We start from the raw sequence: 13094 nt of genomic DNA, 5'->3' as shown, positions 1-13094 counted from the left end.
AAGTATGTAAATCACATCCCCTAGAAAGGAAACAAGCAAAACCAACATTGTTGAGATGAAGCGGTCTCCACATAAGGGCCACGCCGGTACTTCTAGAATAGCCCCACAAAATGAAACCATTGGTCTTTGAATTGCCTTAGTGAAACCCCAACACAGCCAGATTTATTTCAGATTTCACAGTGCTAATCTGTTTCAGTAACAGATAACCTGTGAGATAGGATGAGCCAATGAGAAAATTGCTGTTTTCCTACCATGAACAACTTGTGAGTAAATCTTCTTTTTGAGTAGTTTTTGTAGTAACATATAATACCTGTACGTCTAAGAAGGGTAGAGTACAGTATCTCAACACGTATTTTCAGGTAGATCAGGCACATAGATCTTCCATCTCTTTACAGTTGGAGCCTACCCGACCCTCTCTATGTGTGAACAACAGTCGTCCAGCTGTGCTGGGGAGCACCTCGCTCTGTGCTTCGTGCTCCCCTCGACACATACACCATCCAATATATGTCCATTGGTACCCATAATCAGCCAGCCTCCATCCCTCCTCTCCCTATCCTTCCCACCCTCTGGGAATCGCTGTTCCAAATTCAGACCGCCTTTTGCAATGTTTGCATTTGAGAAGATGTGCATTTGTCTCTCCTTGTCTGTCTGGTTTCAGCTTACAGAAGGACCTTCCCTCCCATCTAAGTTACTGCAAATGTCAGGATCCCATTTCTTTTTATGGCTGAAGAATATTCCATTTTATATATAAGCCATATTTTCCTTCTGTGGAGGTTTTGTCTCAGTTGATTCCCTATCTTGCTTATTCTGAATAGCTGTAACAAACAGGGGAATGCAGGTGGGTACCACTTTCACATGTTGACTTCATTTCTTTTGAGCATATGCCCCAAACTGGAATAACTAAGCCATACGGTAGAACCATTTAATTTTTAAAATATTTATTTTTATTATAAAGGCAGATTTATAAAGAAGAAAGACACAGAGAAAGATTTCGCATCTTCTGGTTTGTTCCTCACATGGCTGCAATGGCCAGAGCTGAACAAATCCAAACCTAAGAGCCAGGAGGCTTTTTCAGGTCTCTCGCGGGTGTGCAGGGTCCCAAGGCTGTGGGTGATCCTCTGCTGCTTTCCCAGGCATAAGCAGGGAGCTGGATGGGCAGCAAGGCAGTTAGGACACAGAATGGTGCCTAACCATTGCCTAATGTGCCTAATGTGGAGTGCTGGCACTTGAAGGTAGAGTGTTTTCCTGTTGAACCACAATGCTGACCCCAGTAGAATTATTTTTAGTTTGTTGTTGTTTCAGTTAACTCCATATTGTTCTCTATAATGGTTGTACTAATTTGCATTACCAACAGTGGATAAGGGTCCCCTTTTCTCCACATCCTTATCAGCATTTGTTGTTTTTTGTCTTCTTGGTAATATCCAACTCTTTTTTAATATATTATTATTTCAGATGATGTTTACATAGTAGATCAGGGAGGAAAGGATCTAGGGTTAGGGAGAAATGGGTATGATCATTGTTTCCAAATTTTCTATTTCTTCTTCCCATTTTTGGGAGGAGTGGGGGGAGATAAGGGGATAGGCCATGCCCAACCTCAAGACTATTCCAGTACCCAAGGGTGGGGAAAGGTCACCTGTTATCAACCCAGGGTCACAATGTGGCATATGCTCTGAGGGTTCTGCCCAGATAGGTGGATGCAACAGTTCTGAAATGCTGTCGATCTCACCGATCTATGGCTGAGGAATCCCTTCCAATGTCCATTGACCTTAAGAATCTCCATTTGGGGCCCGGCGCCGTGGCGCAAGTGGTTAAGGTCCTTGCCTTGCACGCCTGGGATCCCACATGGGCACCGGTTCTATCCCGGCAGCCCTGCTTCCCTTCCAGCTCCCTGCCTGTGGCCCGGGAAAGCAGTCGAGGATGGTCCAAAGCTTTGGGACCCTGCACCCGTGTGGGAGACCCAGAAGAGTCTCCTGGCTTCAGATTGGCATAGCATCGGCCGTTGCGCTCACTTGGGGAGTGAATCATCGGATGGAAGAGCTTCCTCTCTGTCTCTCCTCTCTGTATATCTGCCTTTCCAATAAAAAATAAATAAATAAAAATAAATCTTTTAAAAAAAAGAGTCTCCATTTGCCCAGATATTTGCTGTCATTGTTTGGCTAGGGTAGTTGTCCATATGCTCCGTTCTCCATTCTTGGCTGTGTGGTACCAGATGTCCTCTGCAAGCTCCAATGGGCTACCATGTCCTCCGTGTGCACCATGGTCTGCCATCCATCCTTTACACTAAGGAGGACCAGTTCTCTTAGGTGGGCTTGTGGACCTGGGCCAGGCAACCTGGACTTCCAACCCTGGGACTCATGAACACAGACCTTCCTGCAGGTGGGCCCAGGAACCCAGGCCAGGTGACCCAAGCCCAATGGGGCCCTCATCCTTGGGGCTCTCAGATCCAGGACCCACTGTCCAAATGGGGCCAAAGCCCCAGGCCATGCAACTTGGGACCCACCAGAAACCCCCACTCCTGGGGCTCACAGATCCAGCACCCAGGACACAGGCAGGCCCAAGGACCTGGGTCAGGTAGCCTAGAACCTGCTGGACCCCTCTCACCTCTGGGGCTCACTGACCAGCACCCACCACGCAGGTGGGCCCAATGGCCTGGGCCAGGCAACACAGGCCCCTCTGGGCCCACCCACTCCTGGGGCTCATGGATGGTAATTTTCACTCTAATTGGAGTGAGATGATACCTGATTGTGTTTTGATTTTCATATCCCTGAGAACTTTTCAAAATTTTTTCAGTGGTTCAGTGGCTAAATCCTCGGCTTGGATGTATCATGATCTCATGTGGATACTGGTTCATGTCCTGGCTGTTTGGCTTTCCTTCCAGCTCCCTTTCTTGTGACCTGGGAAAGCAGTAGAGGGTGGCTCAAAGCCTTGGGACCCTGCACCCATGTGGGAGACCTGGAAGAAGTTCCTGGCCCCTAGTTCTTTTTTTTTTTTTTTAAGATTTATTTTTATTATTTTTTATTGGAAAGGCAGATATACAGAGAGGAGAGACAGAGAGGAAGATCTTCCATCCGATGATTCACTCCCCAAGTGAGCGCAACGGCCAATGCTATGCCGATCCGAAGCCAGGAGACTCTTCCGGGTCTCCCACACGGGTGCAGGGTCCCAAAGCTTTGGGCCGTCCTCGACTGCTTTCCAGGGCCACAGGCAGGGAGCTGGAAGGGAAGCGGGGCTGCCGGGATAGAACCGGCGCCCATATGGGATCCCGGGCGTGCAAGGCGAGGACCTCAACCACTGCACCACCGCGCCGGGCCCATGACTCCTAGTTCTTAGCTCTACATCAGCTCTGGCAGTTGTAGCCACTTGGGGAGTGAACATGTGGATGGAAGATTTTTCTCTTGTTCTCTTCTCTCTCTAAATCTGCCTTTCCAACAAAAATAAATAAATCTTTTAATTCATTATTAAAATTTTTTCTCTTGAAAAATATCTATCAGATCATTTGCCCATTTCTTGTTTTTTTTTTTTTTTAGATTATTTATTTATTTGGAAAGGCAGAAATTACAGAGAGGAGGAGAGACAGAAAGGAACATCTTCCATTTATTGATCTACTCCCCATGTGGCCTCAGTGGTCAGAGATGAGCTGATCTGAAGCCAAGAGCCAAGAGCTTCTTCTGGGCCTCCCATGCAGGTGCAGGGTCCCTAGGATTTTGTCCATCCTCCACTGCTTTCCCAGGTCACAAGCAGAGAACTGAATGGGAAGCAGGACTGCTGGGACACAAACTGGCTCCCATATGGGATCCTGGCACGTGCAAGGAGAGGACTTCAGCTGCTAGACCACTGCACTGGGCCCTGCCATTTCTTAACTTGATTATTTTATTGTTTTTGTGTATTTTTCAATCCTTATATATTCTGAATATATATATATATATATGTATATATATTATATTGTCAGGTGAGTAATTTGCAATAGATTCTCTCTGCTAGCTGTCTCTTCACTTGGTAGATTGTTCTCTGTGCAGAAACTTCTAGTTTGGTGTTATCTGTCTAGCTTTCCTTTTATTGCCTATATTCTGGGGTTCTTGCTAAAAAAAAAAAAAACAATTGTTGCTGATCCCAGTATCTCTGTTGCTAGCAGTTTTGTAGTTTTAGGTTCTAGATTTAGGCCTTGCATCCCTTTTGTGTCACTTTTTGTTTAAGGGCAAAAGCAGGGTAGTAGATCTTGTTTAAAACTTCTGTGTAAGTAGAAAAGACTGAACTATCTGTTTCACCACCTTTCCTCCCATTTTGATCTTCTCCACCCTAACTGGGAGCGCATATGGGTCTGCAGCCTCCTTACTCATATAACCAATATTAAAATAACAATAAAAATTAAAAACAACAATTCCTCTGTGTATGTGTTCAGTTTTCCCCAGTTTCTTGAAGAGACTGTCCTTCCTCCATTGTGTGTTTTGGGGGCTGTGGATGTGTGGATTAATTCTGCTGGTGTGATTTATTACATTTATTGATTTGCATATGTAGAACCATTCCTGCATCCCTGAGATAAATCCCACTTGGTCATGGTGAGTGATTGTTTTGATGTACTGTTCAATTCAACTTGCATTTTGTTGAGAAGTTTTATACCTGCGTTGGTCAGGATATTAGTCAGTAATTTTATTTGTTGTGTTATTTTATGGCATGGAAGCATGTAATGCTGACCCCATAGAATTAAAGTCTCTCAATTTTTTAGAATAGTCTATGGGAAAATTTATGTTAGCTCTTCCTTAAAAATGTTTATGGAATTTGGCAGTGAAGCCATATACTCCTGGCAGTGTGTGTGTGTTGTTTTGTTTTGTTTTAGCAGAGGGGACAACTTTATTTGTTCTTAAGATTTATTTATTTTTTGTTTGACAGGTAGATTTATAAAGAAGGAGAGATGCAGAGAGAAGGTCTTCCATCTGCTGGTTCACTCCCCAGATATGTGCAGCGACCAGAGCTGAGCTGTTCCAAAGCCGTGAACTAAGAACTTCTTTTGGGTCTCCATGGGTGCAGGGGACCAAGGACTTGAGCCATCTTCTACTGTTTTCTCAGATCATCAGCAGGGAGCTGGTGGGAACACAAACCGGCGCCCAAGTAGGATTCTGGGACTGAAGGTGGAGGATTAGCCAGCTGAACCACAGTGCCAGGCCCTGTTGGGGAACTGTCCTGCTGATTCAGTCTCATTACTGTTTAAGTTTCCCAGGTCTTCACAGTTCAGCTATGCTAAGTTACAGGTACCCATTAATGTCTCCATTGCTTCTAGGTCTCTAAGGGCGCTCATAACTGTCATCCCCAGTGATTTTTTTTCATGTTTTGTTGCTCTATATGTACATGACTCCCTCTGTTTCTCTGAATTCTGCCTCTCAAGCAAACAAACGTGCCTTAAATGTGTATTCTGCAGTGATTTGTATAAAATGTTCTATAGATCCTGCCAGGTCCCTGTGGCCTGTGGTACGGTTCTACTCAGATGTTTGATTGGGGTATTCTGTGTGGAGCCTCTCCCCACTGGTGACTGATGTCTGGAGGTCCTCTGTTGTTCCTGGAGCTTACCTCTGCCTTTAAATCCAACCATAGGGACCTCCTGACACAAGACGCAGGCATACCTACACAGCCATCTCTTAGGGTTGAACCGATTCCTTGATTATTACAGGATGACCCTCTTTGTCTCCTTTTGTTGTCAGTTCTGTGTTAAAATCCATAAGCCTCAGGGGTTCAGTCATGGGGACTGCTTGCTGGGGGGGTTTTACAGGGTCTTCAGGACCTCTCGAAGGCCTCACCTTCCAACATCGCAGTGTTGATGAGTTCCTACCCAGGTAAACTGTCCCATGGTGACTACTGCAGTGAGTGTCTGAAGGCGACCAGCCACAGCAGTGATGACCAGAAGTCATCGGTCAGTTGCAGCAGCAGCTGGGGGCCCTCTGGTTGGCCCCCAGGGCTGCGGAGAGGAAGGGCCCAGGTAATAGCGTTCCTACCTGTCGGCATGTAAGAGATCTGGGAGCAGGTGGAATCTGCTTTCCAGCTAGAAGGAGCCCCATGACTTCACGAGATAAATTATTTTTACCAGAGATCCGGACGGTTTGCGGCTTCATGAAGGTCGCTGTCCAACACCCGCGCCGCCTCGCTGAGCTCAGGCAGAAAGAGAAGGTAAGTGAGGAGGCCTGTATCGCGCCCTCTGCTGGGTGGTGGTGGCGAAGCATCCCCTGCTCCCAGGCCTGGAACTGTGGTGGCTGGAACTTACAATTCAAAAGCTCCCCTTGCAGCAACTGAGGTCAGGACTGCAAAGGACTTCACACCACATCTACACTCACAGAACACAGATATCGATGTTTTGCAGGAGGCAAGTGCGTGTTGCCTGTGCCACGGGTGTAACAACAAAGATCAAAGACATCCAGCTGGCACTGGGCATGTGCGGAGAACATCCTTGAGGATCCACTATGTTGGGCCTGGTGCAACAGCTCCATTGGTTAAACTCTCTTCAAGAGCCGTAGTCCATATTGACGCCAGCTGGAATTCGGGCTGTTCCACTTCTCATTCCTGCTGTGGCCTAGGAGAAGCAGTGGAGAATGGCCCAAGTTCTTGGGACCCTGCACCCATGTGGGAGACCTTGAAGGGACTCTTGACTCCCAACTTTGGATTAGCTCAACTCTGGACATTGCAGCCATTTAGGAGATGAACCAGTGGATGGAAAATCTCTCTCTCTCTTTAGCTCTTCCAAGTGAAAAAAAAAAATCTTAAATAAGTGAATTCTTACTGGCAACAAGTTAATGATGTTTGTAGCATTTTTATCATGCAGTAGATTCTATTCATTCACTGCAGTTTTCTGAGTTGTCCTACATGCAAGTATGTGTTTTTAATGTTGTGTTACTTCTGTGCTGTTCTAGGTTTGCTATTAAAACACATTAAAATATACAGTTATTTTAAAAAGAAAGTTAGTGACTTGAGCCAAAAGTAGGATGCTTATTGTTCTTGTTCTTGGCTCTGTCCTGGGCAGCTCCGAGCATCCCCTCACCCCCACCCAGTCTTCAAGCTCCTTCTGGCCCCTGCTGGCCCGGCCCAGGTCAAGGCCCAAGTGTTTCCCCAAAGCCTGGCCCTCAGTGCAGCCCAGCTGCCGTGGTCAGCAGCAGGAGCCAGTCAGCTGTCAGCTACAGGCCAGGGGCTGTCATCCACAGCAGGGAACATTCACTGCCCAAAAGTACCAAATCTGCGCCTTTTCTGGTGCCAGTTGGCATGTGGGTTACAAGTCACAGTTCTTAGTTACACTTCATAGGATGGGTAAGTTACCAAAAACGGTTCGAAGACATGAAGACCACGTAGTCTCCATGGAGAAGCAAGACAGTCCTGCTGGGGAGCTACAATTTGGAAGGGTAGCTGGCTGAATATATAAACAGGTGAATCCTCTTAAACATCCAGGTTACATGTTATGCCTTAAAAAGATTAGTTTTTACTGGAAAGGCAGATTTACAGACAGAAGGTGAGCCATCATTTATCTGATGGTTCACTGGCTGCAATAGGTCAGAGCTGAGCTGAGCTGAGCTGATCTGAAGCCAGAAGCTAGGAGCCAGAAGCTTCTTCCAGGTTTCCCATGTGGGTACAGAGTTCTAAGGCCTTGGGTCATCCTCTGCTGTTTTCCCAGGCCATAAGCATGGAACTGGGTCACAAATGGAGCAGCCAGGATATGGGATGCTGGTGCTTACAGGTAGAGGAGTAACGTGTTGAGCCACTGCACCAGCCCCAGATTGTGCCTTCTTTAATCAAGCTAATTCTGTAGAATATAATTTCTCAATTTTATTCTGTAGAATAAAAATTTTTCAATTCAACTTATGAAACTAGCACATTATTAGTACTGGAGCCTAACAGAGAAGTCTACAAAGAATATGTAGTTCTCATGTAAACTATTTGAAAAGGTAATAAGAAATGGAAAGTCGCCCAATACATTTAACTGAACAGCATATCCTGAAACCTGAAGCTAGACAGAACAAGAGAAAAAGAGTACCTATGACCCCATATGTGAATAATAAGCAAAAATTCCTAAATAAAATGACAGTAAATTAACTCCAGCAATGTATTCTTAAAGCTTTTTCAGGGGCTGGTGCCATGACATAGTTGATTAAGCTTCTGCCTGTGGTGCCAGTATCCCATTGGGCATTGATTCGTGTCCTAGCTGTTCCACTTCCAATCCAGCTCCCTGTTTGTGGCCTGGGAAAGCAGTGGAGGATGGTCCAAGTGCTTGGGATCCTGCACCTGTGTGGGAGACTTATAAGAAGCTCTCAACTTTAGATCAGTCCAACCCTGGCCATTGAGGTCATTTGTGGAAGTGAACCAGAGGATGTGGAAGATTCTTTTTTTCCCACTCCCTGTAGATCTGCCTTTCAAATAAAAATAATATTTTTAAGGAAAGAATTTAAGAAAAAATATTTATGCATTTATTTAAAGGATAAAATGAAAGAGAAAGACAAAGAGTTCTTTCATCTCCTGGTTCATTACCTAAGTGCTCACAAAGCCAAGGCTGGGCTAGGCAGGAGCCAGGAACTGGGTACTCAACTCAGGTTTTCCCAGAGCACACCCCTCGAGCTATCTCTGCTGCCTCTTGGGGGCACGCATTAACAGCAAGCTGCAATCAGAAGCAGAGCTAATACTCAAACCAAAGCACTCCAATACTAGGTGCAGGCCCAAGCAACATCCTAACCACTGTGCTAATCATTCACCTCCCAGAAGTATGTTAAATCCATCAGATGTAAAAAAAAAATTAATAACAGTGATAGCATGGCTCAGCAATATGATGTGTGCCAATTTATCATATTAATGAATTGAACATAACATTCTAGCCATTGCGTGGTGGGCAGGTGGGGGCTACTTGAGATGTATAAAATGGCTGCTAGGGGCTTTCACAGAAAAGGTCACTGCACCTGCATGACAGTGAGAGAGCGGGGACAGGTGATACAGTTGGTAGAGAGCTCAAAGTTTCTCCCAGGGCTGAGCCACTACACTTGCTAGCACAGGACATCTAGTCCTGGGGTTGAGCTGGGTGGGGATGCTTGGAGCATCTCCCGGGGCTTAACTGTTGTACCTGCTGGTGCAGATAAGGTTGGAGAACGGGGTCAGGCCAGGCCAGGCCAGGATATGGCACCTGCTGGTGTACATGTATACCAGGGCAGGGCAGGGACCAGCTTGGTAGGGATGCTGGAAGATCACTCTGTCTAGGCCAGGTGCTTGACATTGAGCGTAAGAGGTGGGTTCGGGGGCAGACTGGGCTATGCTTTTACAACATGGACAGGGGGTATGGAGAAGCTGAGTCACAATCACAATTGTTGCCACTTATGAGAACCAGGCCTGGGGTCTGCAGGGGTTCACTGTCTGGGTAACTACACCTACTGGTTTGCATGACTACCGAGTTTGGGACAGAACCAGGCCAGGTAAGGTGACCTGGTCAGGAGTGGGCCTCCTGAAGTACAGGAATACCTCAGAACCTCAGGATGCCTGATCTCAGGGAATATCCCGTGGACATGTGGTCTGACCATGGAACACATGTTGCAAGACAGGGCTACACCTGTCGCTGACACCAGAGAAAGAATGAAGAACCTACCCAGGTGAACACGAAAGATAAGACAATGAGCTCCCCTGACCCAACAGAAGAGAAGACCTCATGTACCTCTTCGGAGGGTGAAAGATAGGCAGGTAGCACAACACTTTAAGTTCTACAAAAAGTACCTAGGTGCAGACATTCTGAGGTGGATATGGATAGCCAACAGGCCTCAGAACTTAACACAAAGAGAACAATGAAGAAACCCTGTGTGGACATACAGAATGCGTCAACTCTTATACATTGACCATTCAACACTCCCAAGATATTCTTCCCCACTCTGAGGCCACTCAGGAAGCATTAAGAGACCGTTTCTGTCCCCCAGCACTAATGTAGTCTGACAGCAAGGAGCAGCATTCCCTTTTCCTCCTGCCCCTTTGCCCTCTACCACAGACACATCTCTCTTACCCCTCTTCCCTCCCTGACTCTGACCATCCCTGCCAGAGGCCCACAGGGGTCTACAGTACCCATCCCTCACCTCTGCAATAACATTAAAATGAATGATTTTGTTATGAAAAAAATAAAGATTGAAAAAAATGTTGTACATTCAATGTCCTAAGGCTGGCATTGTAGTATAGTGTGTGGAGCTGCCTCTTATGCTGACGTTCCATATGAGCACCAATTTGAGCCCCAGGTGCTCCACTTCTTTTTTCTTTTTTTTTTTAATAAAGATTTCTTTTATTTTTATTGGAAAGTCAAATATAAATATATATATATATATATATTTTTTTTTTTTTTTATAAAAGAGAGAGACAGAGAGGAAGATCTTCTGTCTATGGATTCACTTTCCAAGTGGCCGCAATGGCTAGAGCTGAGCTGATCCAAAGCCAGAAGCCAGGAGCTTCTTCTGGGTCTCCCATGAGGTGGAGGGTCCCAAGGCTTTGGGCTGTCCTCGACTGCCTTCCCAGGCCATAAGTAGGGGGCTGGATGGGAAGCAGGGCTGCTGGGACATGAACTGGCACCCGTATGGGATTCCAGCACATGCAAGGAGAGAACTTTAGCTGCTAGGCCCAGTTCTAATCCAACTCCCTGCTAATGTACTTGGAATGCTGCAGAAGATGGCCCATGTGCTTGAATCCCTGCACTCATATGGGAGACTAAGAAGAAGCTTCAGGTTCCTAACTTCAGCCTGGTCCAGCCCTGGTTGCTGCAGCTGCTGGGGAGTGAACCAACAGATGAGATGGGTGTGTGTGTATGTTTCCCTCTGTAACTTTGCTTTTCCAAAAAAAAAAAAAAACCAAAAACAACCAGTGTCCATTAATGATTAAAAAAGAATGTGCTTATAATGTGATCCATCCTTAATGTGGCCCAGGGTTTGTTTTTAAATCAAATGTGGTGGCAGCCTACAGTGAATGCCATGCCCTGTGGTGGAGCAGGAGGAGTAGTCCAGGTAACACCTTTGTTACCAGCACTGCTCGGGGAGGAGGCAGATGATCATGAGTATCAAACGGTGCTCATTTACAGATGCCACTATTGCTTTTACAGAAAACCCAAGAAAATCAATTGACAAACCATTAAAACTAATAGGGGCATTCAGCAAGGTGACCACATACAAGCTCAGCCTACAAAGATCAATGGCTTTTCTATATACCAGCGATAACCAATTAGGAGATGTAATAGAAAATAGGATTCTGTGTATAATAGCAAAGCAAACTATTAAAGCACCTAGGGATAAAGTAAAAAACAAACCAACAAAAAAACCAGAATTTATTTCAGGCCTAAAAAGAGAGTTCAATATTAGGAAATCCATCTATCACTAATTAAGCACATTGATCAAATAAAATTGAAAAAATACACAATTTTATTATATCAAATTGGGGAAAAAATCAAGAATCATTCCTGGCTAAAAATTAAAAAAATAATAATAATGCTAAATAAAATGAGACAGAAAACATTTCCTAGCTGTGATCAAGGAGGTGTGTGTGTACGTATTACTTTGTTTTCAGAAACTAAGACCAAACATCCTATTAAAAGGCTAAGTATTAAAGGCAGCATCATTGAAGTAGAAAATTAGGCACATTCTTTCAAAACTGGCCTTGTGTGAAAATGCAGTGGAGGATTGAACTATGGAACAAAAGACCCTCGTCCTATTTACTCAAGCAGGAATGTGTCCTCTCCATAGAAAACACTACTTTGATGTTCCGGTTTCTATACAGGATGAAACCTGTATAGAACCAACAGATCTTTCTTGTTCTTTCCCTACCGCTCCCCCCCCCATCAAGCCATTGGCAAGTCCTACACAGGCATGTCTCATCTCCCCTGTCTCCTGGTTGAAGGAGAGAGTTGTCAATGGCCCAGAGCTGATTCTGCTCATGTGGAAGTAGAGCTTGATATACGGGGTTCCTGCCATACCGCTCTGCATCTCTGGGCATAGACACCTGCCAAGTCAGGGAGGGTGGGCTGCTGGCAGCTTCCATTACTTCCACATGCTTGAAAGTTGTAGACAGATATTGAATGTCCTATCACTCTTCCTTCATTTTGGTAACTATGAACTAGGTTTATGCCTGTTTTTTGTTTGTTTAAGGTTTGTTTATTTTTGGACCCAGCACAATGCCTCAGTGGCTAAATTCTTACCTTGTAAGTACCAGGATGCCATTTGGGTGCTGATTTGTGTCCTACCTGCTCCACTTTCCATCCAGCTCTCTACTTATGCCATGGGAAAGCAGTAGAGAATGGCTAAGCCTGGGATGGGAGACCCAGAAGAAACTCCTGGTTCCTGGCTTTGAATCAGCTTGACTCTGCCTGTTGTGGCCATTTGGGGAATGAACCAGCAAATGGAAGAGCTTTCTTTTTCCCTTTCTCTACATAAATCTCATCTGCCTTTCCAATTAAAATAAATAAATCTCTAAAACCAGATTTAAAAAAAAATTTTTTTTATTGGAAAGGCAGAGTTACAGAAAGAGGAGACAGAAAAGACAGAGATCTCTTATCCACTGTTTCACTTCCAAAAACGCTTACAATATCCAGAGCTTAAACCGGGAGGCCAGGACTCAACCCAGGTCTCCTACATGGTGGAGGAACCAAAGTTCTTGAGCCCTCATCTGCTGCACGCCAGGGGGCACACTAACAGGAGCCAGACAGGAAGCTGACTGCACAGGATTTACACTGCTCTGGTAGGATGAAGTGGTGAAGTAACAGCTGCAGCAAATACTCAACCCTTCATTCATTTTAAGTTTGAGGGAAAGGGATAGAAAAGGCAGGCAGGGGCCAGCACCATGGTGTAGCAAGTTAAGCTTCCACTTGTAGCACTGGCATCCCATATGGGTGCTGGTTCAAATCCCAACTGCTCCACTTCTGATCCAGCTTCCTGGCTGTGGCCTGGGAAGACAGTATAGGATGGCTGGACTCCTTGGACCTCTGCACCCAGGTGGGAGACCTGAAAGAAGTTCCTGGCTTCTGGTGTTGGACCAGTCCAGCTCGAGTCATCGCAGCTATTTGAGGAGTGAACCAGCAGATGGACACACTTTTTTAAAATTAAGGTTTATCTCTCTTTTTTGTTGTT

The sequence above is a fragment of the Ochotona curzoniae genome, unplaced genomic scaffold, assembly GCF_017591425.1.
Source record: "Ochotona curzoniae isolate NIBS_2020 unplaced genomic scaffold, NIBS_Ocur_1.0 contig_2855, whole genome shotgun sequence".
NCBI lineage: Eukaryota > Metazoa > Chordata > Mammalia > Lagomorpha > Ochotonidae > Ochotona > Ochotona curzoniae.
Note: the sequence above shows the minus strand (reverse complement) of the source record.